The sequence below is a fragment of the Bison bison genome, unplaced genomic scaffold, assembly GCF_000754665.1.
Source record: "Bison bison bison isolate TAMUID 2011002044 unplaced genomic scaffold, Bison_UMD1.0 scf7180017864322, whole genome shotgun sequence".
Taxonomy (NCBI): Eukaryota; Metazoa; Chordata; class Mammalia; order Artiodactyla; family Bovidae; genus Bison; species Bison bison.
Window position 1 is genome coordinate 2224342 of NW_011494894.1, and position 15554 is coordinate 2239895.

The 15554-nt window shown below is 39.7% G+C and overlaps 1 pseudogene; it reads right to left on the reverse strand.

Moving 5' to 3' along the window:
* Window positions 1-329: 329 nt before the first annotated feature.
* Window positions 330-15554, reverse strand: part of LOC104998100 — a 53782-nt pseudogene continuing 38557 nt past the window's right edge.

A 15554-nucleotide genomic window follows, 5' to 3' on the forward strand; every position in this document is an offset into this window, starting at 1 on the left:
TCAGACACGACTGAAGCGACTTGGCGGCAGCAGCAGCATACAGTGTTTTACATACAAAAAAGTAGAATCTTTAACATTCAGGCAATGAGTTCTATTCTCAAAAGTGCTTTGTGAGAAGACAGATTTCTTTTCTTGTCCTCTAAAAAGATACTTCTATTTGTATTCCTAAAAAATGATGCATTTATCACACCATTTCTCATAAGAAGAGTCCAGTTGAGATCACAAGATTTCTGCAGAGAGTGAAGTGATATTAGCAGAGCATCCTCTCCAGAATGCAATGCCTCATCAACAGAGGTGTAATGCAAGAGATACATAAAATGGCAGCTGCATCAGAGGAGTGTATGTACGCCCAGCAGGTGGGCCATGACAAAAGCCTGAGGCCCAACAGGGTGGTCCCTAGTTGCTAAGCACAACCAGCTGGGAGGCATGGCCTCCAGGGCCTCTTCCCATTCTTTATCTTCTGAGGTGGCCATTATTTCTGGAGATTCAGGCTCCATAACAGCATTGATCGCTTTACCAATTTTGCTTTGCTCAAGGCCCCTGCTGTAATTTCAAATAGAATTTTGTTAATTTCCATTTCTGCTGCTTCTTCCATTTCTCCTTGATCATCTATGCTTTCAAAGGTGTCCTCTAACATCCCTCCATATCCTCAGCCTTCATCATCTCTTTGGACAATGCACGCATTTCTTCATCTATTTATTTTATCTGTATCCTATAATCTGTTTGTTTGAACTAGATTTATGGAATCTTAACAAGAATCTGAATAGCCTTCATCACTTCTGTGCTCTTCTGCAAGAACCAGTCACTTGTAAGACTGCTAACGTGTTCGTCATCCCCATGAGTACAGAGTTCATGTGAGCCTGGGATGCATACAACTTGCTCACAGCCTTCCTTGACCTCCTCACCTCTATGGCCAGAATATACAGATAGCCTCCTGACCCTTCTTAGCAGCATCTTTCACAAACAGTCTTGGTTTTTCTGCTTCTCCTTGAATGTTTCAAGCTTGCCTGTTAGCAACTCTAATTTCCTTTCTTAGCCAACAAACTCAACATGCAAAAATTAGTTACATTTCTATATATTAACAACAAACTACCTGAAAAAGAAAGAAAACAACCCCACCTGTAACAGTATCAAAAAGGATAAAAATACTTAGGAATAAACTTAACCATAAGGTGAAAGATCTATACACTGAAAACTATAAAACATTGATGTAAGGAATTGAAAACAAAAATTAATAAAAAGATAGTTCATGTTCTTGGACTGAAAGAGTTAGTACTGATAAAATGTTCATACAACTGAAAGCAACCTACAGATGGAATGCAATCTGTACCAAGATTTTAATGTCTTTTAAAAAAATAGAACTAAAAAACAGGAAAAATTTCAAAAATAGAGATAAAAAACCCTGAAATCTGTCTTTTGAAAAATAGGAAAAAAAAAAAACAAACCTTGAAATTTGGAACCACATGAGAGACTCTGAATAACCAAAGCAACCTTGAGAAAGAAGAACAAAAGCTGGATGCTTCACATTTACTGATTTCAAACTATTTGACAAGGTTATAGTAATCAAAATAGTATGGTATTGGCATAAAAACAGACACATAGACCAACGAAACGGAACTGAGAACCCCAAACTAAACCATTCACATGTGGTCAACCAGTATTTGTTACGGGAACCAAGAATATTCAGAGGATAAGATAGTCTCTTCAATAATGAAACCGGACCCCTATCTTACACCACTCACAAAAATTAACTTGAAATGGATTATGACTTGACCAGAAACTACAAAAGTCCTAGATGAAACCATGGGGGTAAGCTCCTTGACGTTGGTTTTGACAATACTGATTTTAGTTTGTGTGTTTGTTCAGATTTGATAATTAAAGCACAAGCAACAAAAGCAAAAATAAACAAGTAGGACTATATCAAACTAAAAAGCCTCTGCACAGCAAAAGAATAAGATGAAAAGGTAGACTACAGAATGGGAGAAATATTTGCAAACTATATATCTGATAAGGGGTTAATATCCAAAATATAGTAGAAGTTCATAAAACTTAACAGCAAAAAAAACCCAACCCCAAACCAAAGCAAAACCCCCAAATAACCCAATTAAATGTAGGCAAAGGACCTGAATATAGATTTTCCCAAAGAAGCCATACAAATGGCCAACTGGTACATGGAAAGGCACACGACATCACTAATCATCGGGGAAATGCAAATACAATCCACAATGAGATATCACCTCACACCTGTTAGAATGGCTATCATCAAAAATACAAGATATAAGGCTGGCAAGGATGTGGGGGAAAGGGAACCCTTGCACATTGTTGGTGGGAGTGCAAACTAGTGCAGTCACTATGGAAAAGAGTACAAAGTTTCCTCAAAAAATTAGAAATAAAACTGTCATATGATCCAGCAACTTCAATTTCAGGTATATATCCAAAGGAAATGAAATCACTATCTTGAATAGAAATCTGCATTCCATGTTCAAAGCAGTGTTATTCACAAAAGCCAAGGTATGGAAGCAACCCAAGTTGTTTGTAAATGGATGAATGAATAAAAAAAAGTGATACAGAGAGATAGACAGATACAGAGACACACACACACAGGAATATTATTCAGCCATAACAGAAAGGAAATCCTGACATTTGTGACAGCATGGATGTGAACCTTGAGGGTATTATGTCGAGTGAAATAAGTTAGACAAAGATAAATACTATTAATAGATGATCTCACTAATATGTGGAATCTAAAAAACAAACTCACAGAAACAGAGTAGTTTGGTGGTTGCCCAGGGGTTGAGGCGGGGGGCACTGGGACGGATGAAGGTGGTCACGGGTGCAAACTTCCAGTTTTGAAATGAATGATTTCTGGGGATCTAATGTACAGGAGGGTAACAATAGTTAACAGTATTGTTATATACATGAAAGTTGCAAAGAATACATCTTTAAAGTTCCACACACACACACATGTGCATAAAAGGTAACTGTGAGGTGATGGATGTATTAACCAACTTTATTATTAGAATCATTCTGAAATATACACAAATATCAAACCATCATATGTACACCTTAAACTTATACAATACATCAGTTATATCATGATAAAAGTGGGAAAATTCAAGCAAATATGAACAAGGATAAAAGAAAAGAGAAAGAATAATAAGGCAAGAAAGCGCGAGATATATCCCACGAAAGTCTGCACCTTTTCCAGGACAAGGAGAAAGAAACCAGAAAACTGTCCCTTCCTCTCCTCCACCTCAACACAAATAAAATAACTTACCTCCTCTAGGAGACCAGACAATTGCTGCCTCCAGCAGGAACTGTATTCCCCACTGATCTCTGAGACTGTGCGTTTTTGTAACTATTCTGAACAAATCACTGAATTAATTTCCTTTTTATTTCCTTACAAGAAAACTAAACTACTGATATACCAAAATGTTCTCCCTCACTGGAAAATTCCCCTGATTCTAATATTTGGGTTTATATGACTCCATTTGGAGTTAGTTTTAGGAGACATTTTTTTTTAAAAGGAAACATTTAGTACTACAGTTGGTCTAAGTGTTCTATTCTGTATAGGCCAATATAAGCTTTTTTCCCCCCTCATTCTTTGCTTTCTTCCTCTCATTTTTATTCACCCTCTGCTTTCAAAGTGCTACTTTTCATAGCAAACATTTCATCCTCAAAAATGTTACAGACTTTTCAAGATGAATGTTGGTTCCCCAAATACAAACTCTGGGACTCAGATGCATCATTGGGGGTTAACTTCTCAGTACCATACATAAAGACAACGTTTTACAAACAGTCTCTGATTTTACAGACTTATCTGAGCACGTTTTACAGGAGACTGGGCAGGTAGATATTCAAGGCGCCTTATCCTCAGCACCCCTGCCCGCATTGTAGTCTGCGGGGGCTGCCATAACAAAATACCATGCATTGTGTGGCTTAAAAAACAGGACTTTATATTCTCAGAGGTTTGGAGGCTGGGCAGTCCAAGGTCAAGGTGCTGGTTTCTGCTGAGCTCTCTCCGGGCTAGTAGATGTCTGCCTTCATGCTATGTTCTCACACGGAGAAGAAAGAAAGAGCATGAGCCCTCTCATACGGTCTTATTAGGACACTAATCCCCTTGGATGGATCAGGGCTCCATCCACCCTTATGATTTTACTTCATTTTAATTACTTTCTTATTCCAAATATAGTCACACTGTGGGATTAGGGTTTCAACATAAGACTTTGGGGAGACAGGATTCTGTCTCTAGGACCCTTCCCCAATACTATAAAGTGAAAACAGAAACTCACAACAAATATCCATGTTTAACTTCATTACCCATTGGCAGAAATTAATTATGAAAAAGAATTAGCAAGTTGTATCATCTACCACTACTCCTTCTGCTGCTCAGTAGGTTGAAAATAACTTTCCTTGTGCTTCAAAGCACTTTAGGAGAGCTCTTTTTCTTTAACATGAAGGTTAAAATGGCTTGGTAACTGGACTTAAGGCAATAATCACTTTGTAGTACATATAGATGTTAAATTTTAATGCTGAAAACCTGAAACACATAATAAAAAAGTTTTTTTTTAATGAAAAAAAAAAAGATTTCATATAATTCCATAACAGCCCTTTTACCCCTCCTCTTATGTTACCCCTCCTTCTTCCTTCTCCCTTCTGGTAACCGCTAGTTTGTTCTCTATTATCTGTGAGTCTACTTCTTTTTTTGTTTTATTCACTAGTTTGGTTATTAGATTCCACATATAAATGATGTCATACAGTGTTTGTCTTTCTCTGTCTGACTCAGTAGCTTCTTATTTAAAAAATATTGGGGACTCTTGGCCAGAGAATCATGTTGAAACATGTTTTGACAGAGCCTTTATAAGCAATTACCCTTCCCCCCTGCTGAAGCAAGCATTCCTCACATCTGCTGAGCTCTGCAGATTCACAGAGCACTTCAATACCAGTTATTTAATCTTCACAACCACCAAGCAAGACATATCAATAATCATGATAGTATTAATAACAAAAACTTTTATTGAGGGCTGACTTGGTGTCTGTTACTACACCAAATGCTTTGTGTGAATTAGGTCAATTGTCATGACAATTACTCTGATTATTCCTGTTGAAAGATGAGGAAACCAAAACTCAGAAAAAGTAAGTAAATTGTCCCCATTTTACAGACCCAGAACCAAGCTTTCTAAGACCCTTTCCAAGGCACCATGCTGTTTCTCAGCATCTCCAAGTCACCCTTGGGGGCTGAGACCATTTTGGTGCCCTTTAGGGGGCTCACCATCCCAGCCTGGAAGAGATCAGTCACAGTGGTCTATCAGCTGTGCCTGTAAGCCATGGTTTGTACACTCACACAAAGATATCTCAAAAGTGAAGGCAAAGGGCATGATCCCAGTTGGAAACGACTAATGGGGATCCTTTGCCTCTGAGGCAAGAGCTCCAATCTACAACGAGAAGCGCCAGTTCCACTGGCACGCTGTCTACATAATGCGAACTATGGCATTTGGCAATGGCTCTTAAATTTGGCACACACCACACTCCTCCTGGACCCACGAGATAACATAACCAAATGTTTTCTGAGGCTGTAAGAAATGCATGCTTTGCAGGTAGGAAGAAAGGCAAACATCATCCCTACAGGGGGCTCGCCTCATCCGATCCCAAGGGCAAAATGGCTCAGTCCCCGCCGATCCTCCAAAAGGTTAAATGTGAGCAAGGACCCAGATAAATGGTCACAATGCAAACAAAGTCATGTAAATAAATGCATCTCTGATCGACGCGGGCTGGTGATGCCAAATATACCATCTGCACCATTTCCATGATGTTTTTTTTTTTTTTCCCCCTGCAAGTCCCAAGCAGTGAGAAGATGACCATGTTTATGCAGACCAAGGTACGCTTCATTTGACACTCTTGGAAATTTAAAAAAATTTTCAGATCCACAGAGAATCAATAGCATTTATATTTTTATAGGTAAGCTTGAAGTTAGAAGAAAGAAATCTCAGTAGAAAATATAGGGCAAATGTATGGGGCCTAAAAAGGTACTTGTCACATACTGTGATTTTCAGAGGACCCTAGTTACATCTGCAATCTAAGACTCTTCAACTTGCCCATTCATTTATTCACTTAACAAAAGTATTGTTGTTGTTTAGTCACTAAGTCATGTCTGACTCTTTTGCACTTCATTGACTATAGCCTGCCGGGTTCCTCTATCCATGGGATTTATCTGTTGACTCAAATGATAAAGAATCTGCCTGCAATGTGGGACACTCGAGTTCGATCCCTGGGTCTGGAAAATCCCTTGGAGAAAGGAATGGCAACCCACTCTAGTATTCTTATCTGGAGAATTTCATGGACAGAGGAGCTTGGCGGGCTGCAGTCCATAGGGTTGCAAAGGGTCTGACATGACTGAGCGACTTTCACTTTCATTGTTTTGTTTAATCTCTATATCATGTTGCCATGCCCTCCTCCAGGAATATTCCTGGCCCAGGGGTCAAACTTGCATCTCCTGCGTCTCTACACTGGCAGGCAGATTCTTCACCACTGAGCCACCCGGGAAGTCCCAACAACTTTGGAGTTAATATTCTAACTCTTGCATAACACAGAATTCTGTGGCTGCTGCTGCTAAGTCGCTTCAGTTGTGTCCGGCTCTGTGCGACTCCATAGACGACAGCCCACCAGGCTCCCCCATTCCTGGGATTCTCCAGGCAAGAACACTGGAGTGGGTTGCCATTGCCTTCTCCACAATCCTGTGAGAGAATAACAAAAAACACCTGTAGATGGAGTGATAGTTGTTATAGCAGAGGAGCCACAGCTAGAGGAGTGATGATCCCCACTCTTCTTGAGGGGGACAGGGTGGAGGATGTGGAAGGAGGAGAGAGCACCAGGGAATTCAGGAGAAGCCGCAGATAGGAAGGGGCATTTGAGTTGGGCACTGAAGGATGAGTAGGAGCTCTCCATGCAGGCAAAGGGCAAAGGAGGGGATGTTCTTGGAGCAAGGACACAGGGAGAGGAAAAGCACTTCTGTTCAAGGAATGATGTCTAGGCTACTCTGACTTGAGACCAAGGTGTCTGAAAACAGTGGAAGAAGAGAAGATATAGCCTGGGGGCTGGTCTGGGGTCAGAGAGTGAAGGCAGAGTTGGTAATATTAAAGGCTTGGGATTTCTTTTAATAGGCCAGGGGAAATCATTTGTTTACACTTTACAGCAAGGCACTAACCTAATCTTATTTGAGTTTTAGAAAGGTTATACTGGGCTAAATGGAGTGGGCCTTGAGGCTGTCAAAATGTTCCTAATTTGTCCCCAAAACAGGGGTGGTGGAATCTTTCCCCAGGAGGTTAAACAAATTTCCCAAATGCCAGGATGCTGGGGAACTGCACCCAGGGAGCAGGCCCCCACCTCTCTCCCGCAGTAGAGGGCAGGGTAGCCACTTGGGCCCAGGGCCCAGCTCTGTTGCCTACCTCCCCAGCAGCCACAGGTGGAGAAAAACGTTACAAAGCAAGGAAAACAAGGAAACCAACTCGCAAAAGCCTTTTCAGTACTCCGAGAAAGAGACTTTTCGAACACAAGACTCTTTCCTATGAGAAGGACAGAGGCTGTGGTCCCTGTTCTGTCTCCATTCAAACCAAGACCCAACCACCTCCACAAATGTAGTCAGTCTGCAAATAAAAATGCTTTTGCTACCAACGCTTCTGTCAGGCACAGGCTTCAGTGTTTTTCAAGCTTTATGTTTTTAATACCCTCATTAATATAACATGCCCTTTGCTGTTGGTATGATGCAAGCACTTCACTGGTATCTTTTTTTTTTTTTTTCTTTGCTGTGCCACACAGCATGTGGGATCTAGTTCCCTGAGCAGGAATTGAACCCAGGACCCTGGCAGGGGAAGTGCAGAGTCTTACCCACTGAACCACCAGGGAAGTCTTCAGTGGCTGCTGCTGCTAAGTCGCTTCAGTTGTGTCCAACTCTGTGCGACCCCATAGATGGAAGCCCACCAGGCTCCTCTGTCCATGAGATTTTCCAGGCAAGAGTACTGGAGTGGGGTGCCATTGCCTTTTCCAAGTCTTCAGCGGAGTCTTAAAGAAATGCTCTTGTTCTCTTGAATATCTGCCCTGCCTGTGTCAGCCCCTGACTCAGAAGCGGATGGCCCTGACACCCATTTCCCCCCAACACGTGGAACCTTTAGCTCCTTCAGTATGGCAGCTGCCCCCACTTTTCTGAGGGTCTCCATCGCTCTCTGTACACCCCCCTCACCCTCATCTCAGGGCAGTCATGGGACTCAAAGAAGCTGCCAAAGCAGAGAAACCTCTGCTAGGAAGGAGGACCAGGTGAGCAAAGTTCTGAGCAGAAACCCATGCAACCACGGCAGGCAAGCAGGCAGGCACTTAACTGGGGCTTTTAAAGAGAGTCTTGCGATGAGCATTCATTGACCATTTGCTGCACCTGCTACAAAATCCTAATATGGCCCAGCAGCAGTAAGAATTTGCACGGAGGTGCCCACTGCTTTATCATGGAAACCAACAGATTTTCCTAAAATCCTGCAAAGGGAAGGAAAGATCCTTCCAGGTCACATTTAGCACCATGGTCAGTAGTGTGGAACGTGGTCTCAGCAGAGGAAAAGCAGTGGGTCCTGGGCCGGTAAGCCTCTGGTCTAACAAGAAAGAAAACCCACAGAGCATGTGCTAACTTGACTTCACTTCTGGTCATAAAGCACCCAATCACTTTACTAGTGAAACAGTAAAGTAACACAGCAATTTTTTTCTATTCTGCTCTCAAAATCATCTTTCTTCCCTGTTACTAAAATTGATTTCATTCCCATTTAGCTATAAGCCAAACAGAGCCCTGCATCCACCATCTCCCAGTTCATTTTCCATCGTGTCCTTTTATTTTAGCTTTAGAACCTGAATCCTTGTTTACACGTAAATAACTCAGGGTTACTTATGCTGATTTAAAAACAAAAAGAGACCACTAATCATCGATTGTTTGATATATACCATTTACAGCAAAAGATCCTATTCCCACTGATCATTTTTTGTTATTAAAATGTAGTTTTTAGCTCTTTTTCTCTCAGGGACTGGGTTTAGATAATTGAGCTCTGAAGAAAGATTGAAAACTCTTTCCATATAAATGGAGGGGAAAAGTCTGAGATGTTAAGTACTAACTCGTAGTTCACTATCGCCCTTATCTTTAATAATGGAAACACAGTTTAGCACACCATGCAAAAGAGCATCCTTGTATTTTTAAATTGCAAGTGTCCAGTTATGTACAAGGGTCAAGACAAAATTGATCTGAAGGAGCTAAATTTTAAAATCATTTAAAAAATCAGGACAAAGGATGCCACATTATTAAACTAAAATGTTAAAAAATGAAAAGTATTATGCATGCCGCATGGCGGAAGATCAGATTTTTATTAATGCAAGTTTTAAATGCTGATTAATCCTCTCGAGAGAGTCAGTTTCCCAAAGCACTGGACTGTATTCAAGTCTTTTTCAAAACGGCACATCACTTCCATTATTCTGAATATTAATTGAACAACATTATAACTAAGGATACAAAGCAAGATTTAAAGCATGATTACAGCTGTCAGTGCTTACATCTAAATAAGTCATTGGAAATTCAAGCTTAGAAGAAAAAATATGGTGTAAATCGGTCTTAGAATGGCGAAGCTCTCTCAGCCTTTTTCAAAAATGAATTTGCTGCTTTAGGACTTGAGAAAGCTTCAGCTGTGACTTGGTCTTACTATATTTATCTGGGCAACTCTCAATCAGAAATCAGAGCTCTGTTTTTTTCTTGAGATTTGGGACAATGTCAAGGAGATTTTCTTTTGAGGGAGAAGGAAAGGGAGAGCCAAAGAATATTAATAGTTGATAGAATTTCCCATTTCCTCATTTTATATTTCTATTTCAGCCTCGTGTCTATACTCAAAAATCAAACAATTAAGCAAATTTAATCAAATGAGCTATTATGGTTCCAAAACAATTCATTAAACCGAGAGTCAAGCAACTGAAAGTAACTAATGACTTATTTTCACAACAACCTATTGTCTAAATTCAACTTCTTTTACTTCCTAAACCCAGTTTGGGGGTAGGTGAAAATCCCCACTTCCCTACCAAAAGCAGAGTAAAATGCTGACTTCTATTACCACCTTGGGGGAATTTTAGTTTTGTTTCTTTAAATGGTTGCTCTGTATCTGAGTGATAGCTCTTTGTTTGAAAGGATGCAAAAGCTACTCTCACATCTAATTCTAGTGAGATAAATGGCATTATGAAGGGAATATTAAAAATTTACAGCCCCCTTTACTAAGTTTATTTGTCAGCCAAACATGCTGAATATTGCATAGCACACACACACACACAAAAGCATGCCACCCCGACGATGAAAAAGATATGAGGAAATAATGATGCAGTGATAACAAGTCTGATGGAGTTTGCATATCTCCATTGCTGTTGGCATGTCGTTTAATTGTATTGCGCCAAACCGGCAGAATCGCACAATATGTTAGTGTAAAGGGTCCACAGTTTAAGCGGAAAATCTAGAAGTGTTAACTATACACTGTCTAATTATACAACCTTACTGTCCCAGAATGTGATTTCAGAAACCATTTCTGACATATGGGAAAAGGATAGAACAGCTGGTCATTAAGGTTTTCTCAAGACTATTTAGCAACACACTTGAATGTAATTAAAGTGAGACACTAAATACTGCACTTGTGGTACAATGTATTTTTAATTTTTATGGCATGTGGTAAAATAAATAGATGCAAAGCTTTCAAGTTTCTCCAGTAGGCATCCAACTTGTCAAAGATGCAGTGTCTGTTTGGCTGATTGTAAGCCGGATCCTGGTGCTAAGTCATAGACATCCATTTGGGATGTTTAAGGTTGTCTTAAAGGGACTGAATTTGGCAATACTCTGAGGGATGTTTAATTGGAACTCCCAGACAAAGCATGAGATGAACTCATTCATTTATTTATTCATTCATTCATCAAACACAACCTGGAATAATTTTAGATGATAAAGACATTGGCCCTGCCCTCGAGTTACTCACAGCTTATTATGCTTAAAATACAGAGTGAAGGAAGATGATTAAAGGGTACCATAGGAGCAAAAAGGGGTATCAGGTCCAAACCGGTGATGTCCAGCAAAACCCCCTGAATAGGAGTCAATTTAAGCTGGAAGAAAACAAGTGAGCAAGGGGTAAGGACAGTCCAAGCAGAGGGAGCAGATTATGCAAAGGTTTGGAGGTGAGGGTTTTGTAATAAAAATATGATCTTTATACTTACTGAACATTTACAACATCCTGGCACTAGGCTAAGCCCTTGATACATATTATCTCATTTAATTCTCCCAGGAATTCTATGTGTTAAGTACTATGGTCTACCCTTTACAGATGAGGAAACTAACAGGATTCAAACCCAGGTTTGTCTGCATCTCAAAGCAAACTTTTTTCAAATTGCCTCCTCCCAACTGATAGGAAGAGCCAAGTCTATTTAGTTTTTAAAGAACTTAGTGTATAGACTCTTCAGTCCCTGTTAAAACCCTGTGATTAAGAGAAAGACAAGCTACAGAGTAGGAAAAATATCTGCAAATCACATATCTAATAAAGGATTTATATCTAGATATATAAAGAACTCCCAAAACTCAATAGTAAGAAAATAAATCACCCAGTTAAGTAGCTGAGCAAAAGATCTAACAGATGGTTCTCCAAAGAAAAAAATGTAATGCTAAATAAGCATATGAAAAAATGCTTATCATCATTAGCCATTAGGGAAATGAGCATTAAAACCACAAAGGAATATCATTATGTTCCTATTAGAATGGCTAAAATAACAATTAAAAAATCATGACAATACCAAGCGCTATCAAGGGTGTGGAGCAACTGGAACTCCTATACATTGCTGATGGGAGTGCAAGATTGTACATCCACTCTGGAAAATGTTGGTAGTTTCTTATAAAGTTAAACATATGCTTACCATATGATCCAGAAAACCCACTCCTAGAGAAATGAAAACCTATGTGAATATTTGGAGCACAGTTATTCATAATCTCTGAAAACTAGAAACAATACAAATATCCTTCAGCAAACGAATTGGCAAATTGTCTTACTTTCACACAGTGGAATACTGATCAGCCATGAAAAGGAATGAACTAATATACACAACCAACTAGAATAAATATATACAATGTTGGTAAATGGAACTCTAGTCATTAGGGAAAATATAACATTCCAGGTACCACACTAGACTTGCCAAGATTTCTTCTTTGGTCATCTAATCTTCCAACAGATCTATGAGATAAACTTTAATATCCCCTTTTCACAAGCAAGGAATCTGAGGTTCAAAGCAGTTAAGAAGCTTCCCCATGTATGTGAGTGCAAGTGCACTCACAGACACACACACACGGACATACACCTATACACAAAGCTGAGGAGTCATAAGGCCAATGTAGAAGCCCATAGTTTTTCCATCATGGTTGGTTAGTGCCTACTTTGATTTATATTGCTACCTAACTTTACAGAAGATGTAGTAATTCTGAGAAAACAGGACATAGCATGAGGAATTATGAATCGTGATTAAGAAGCCAGATCTGAGACACTCCAGGGGTGAGCTCTGTTTGTGGGATTACTTTGGCCTTCTCTCTTCTCTTCTCTTTCTATCAAAGGGTGTTTTATTGTTCATTAGAATCTTCAACAGACAGTGGCTGAGGAAAAAAAGAAGATATGAAACTCAAACCGACTCACTTTACTCCTTACATTTTTGTTGTTTAGTTGCTGAGTCATATCTGACTCTTTCATGACTCCGTGGACTGTAGCCCACCAAGCTCCTCTGTCCATGGGATTTCCCAGGCAAGAATTCTAGGGGATTGCTGAAGTGGATTGCCATTTCCTTCTCCAGGGGATCTTCCCGACACAGGGATCAAAGCCATGTCTCCTTGCATTGGCAGGAAAATTCTTTACCACTGAGCCACCAGGGAAGCCCCCACACAGATGTCTAGAAATGTTGAAACTTTGGCTAATAAGAAACTGAAAATTGGCTGTAAATAATCATCATCTTTACAACTGCTGTCTTCTTCTTAGTATAAATGACCAAGCAATGCTGCAGCTGTGAGCTCTGATCCTGTAGTTTCAACCTCTTCACCACCACTGTGAAACTATATCTTTCATTTTCCTTAATGTTTCTTAAGGGGCAGTCCTTCAACCGTGAAGATTACTTTGCTGCAAAAGGACATGATTTGGAGTTGTTTTCCACCATAGGAAGAGTAGAATTAGAGGCTCATCCACATTCCCTTATTCTCTCCCAATCTCTATTGTCATCATAGTAGCTGGACACAGTGAAAGAACATAGACTTTTGGCCAGAGAACAAAAGAAAGCTAACTGACCCACGTGGGCATTGAACCCTCGACCTCATTAGCATTGTTTTCTCACCACCTCTGCTAACAGAAAGCCCAATTATGAACACTGAACCAAAGAGGGAAGTCACCTCTTCACCTGGAGCCAAGAAAAGCCTACGACGGCTGGTTGTTAAGAAGGGAGTGCTTCTCCAGGCAAATAACCACAGCATGGACATCCATAAGCAATTTCTAAGCTTCTTCCAATCTTGCATGGCTCAATCTAACAAGAATTGCTGTCAGTGTGGTTTCCAGTCTGAGAGGTGACAAAAGTTTTAGGACCAACACCTTAACGACGGACATGCTGGAGTATACAGGGTGCACCTTCTTACAAAGATTCTCAAGTCTAAACCAACTTAAATCATCTGTAATTGTAATCCCCCATTCTTATTCCTCACTTTGAAACCCTTCCCCACTGTTAATCTTCACATTTGAAGCCCTGCCTATAAACAGAACACTTCTTTTGAGTGTCCACTGAGGGATCTATGGCAGAGATATTTATACAGTTGATTTTTCAGTTGAAATGAGTCTTGTTACTCTATGGCATCATAGAGGTTCTTCAAAGTGGTTCTTAAACTGTTAATTACAACTTCCTTGTTCTGAAAGGTAGTGAATTTGTAAGATTTGTGTCTCTGTATATGAGTTTATGTGCACATATAATTATTTAGGAATTTTTTAGAATTTAAGTTGAGTTATATCTAATTAGTTGTATTTCATTTTTTGAAAACTAAAGTTACTCCTATAATCTCCTGGAATGCAATGACTGAGTAGGTCAGTCAAGGCATGATGATAATAAAATCAAAGAAGATGGCTCAATTCCCTGACCAGTTATAGGGCTTTTTTTATAGTAATGGGCCACAACTCCAGGCAGAGACAATCAGCTCATACATGGTGTGATTTTCATAATAAGAACAAGGAGAAAGGGCATGATAATTCATTGTAGAAACACATCTTCTTTACTGGAAAAAAAAAGAGCCAATTCTGATGGTAGTTGGTTTAGCTTTATATTGTTCTCATATACAAGGGTGGCACTACTTAATGAATTAGAAGATGTATGTCCAGAAACTAGAGTTGACCCACTCAAAGATGAATTATAGTTCTAGACTCTAAATTGTGGTTATATTTCAGAATGTATTTTACTTTATAGAAGACTTTTTGATCCTATGGATTTGACTGCTAGCTCTTCCTACTATTCTATTCTTCCTAGTACCAGACAACAACTCATTTCCTACCAAGCTCATGCAATGACATAAAGTGTATCTCAAAGATATTGTGAGCTCAGTTCCAGACCACCACAATAAAGCAAATATTGCAATAAAATAAGTCACACCAATTTTTAAATTTCCCAGTGCATATAAAAATTATACTTACATATACTGTGGTCTATGAAGCATGCAATAGCATTTTGTCTAAAAAGCAATGTACATACCTTAATTTAAAATACCTAATTGCTAACTGTCATCTGAGCCTGTAGCAAATCAATCTTTTTGCTGGTGGAGGGTCTTGCCTCCATGTTGATGGCTGCTGACTGATCAGGATGGTGGTTGATGAAGTTTGGGGTGGTTGGCCAAAAAATCTGTTTGGATTTTTCTATAGCATTTGCAGAGTATGTCTCCATCAGACATCCATCGTTTTTTCTGAGCAATGGGTCTCAAGAGTGGGCTTAAACTTTCCATTAAACCATGCTGTAAACAGATGTGCCGTCATCTAGACTTTGTTGTTCCACTTATAGAGCATAGGCAGAGTAGATTAGCATAATTCTTAAGGGCCCCAGAATTTCAGAATGGGAAATGAACAATGACTTCAAGTCACCAGCTACAATGGCCCCAGACAAGAGTATCAGTTGGGCTTTTTGAAGCCAAGCATTGACTTCTCCTCTGTAACTACAGAAGTCCTAGGTGGAGTCTTCTTCCAAAAGAAGACATAGAAAAATTGGTAGCCATCAATTGCTTAATGATCTTTGTTAGCTCTTCTGGATAACTCTTTGGGCCTTCTATATCAGCACTTGCTGCTTCACTTAGCACTTTCTGGAAATGGCAGCTTTCCTGAAACCTCATGAACCAACTTCTCCTAACTTCAAATTTTCCTTCTGCAACTCCCTCACCTCTCTCAACTTTGTAGAACTGAAGAGAATTAGAGCCTTGCTCTGGATTAAGCTTTATAAGCAAATGTTGTGGCTGACTGGAC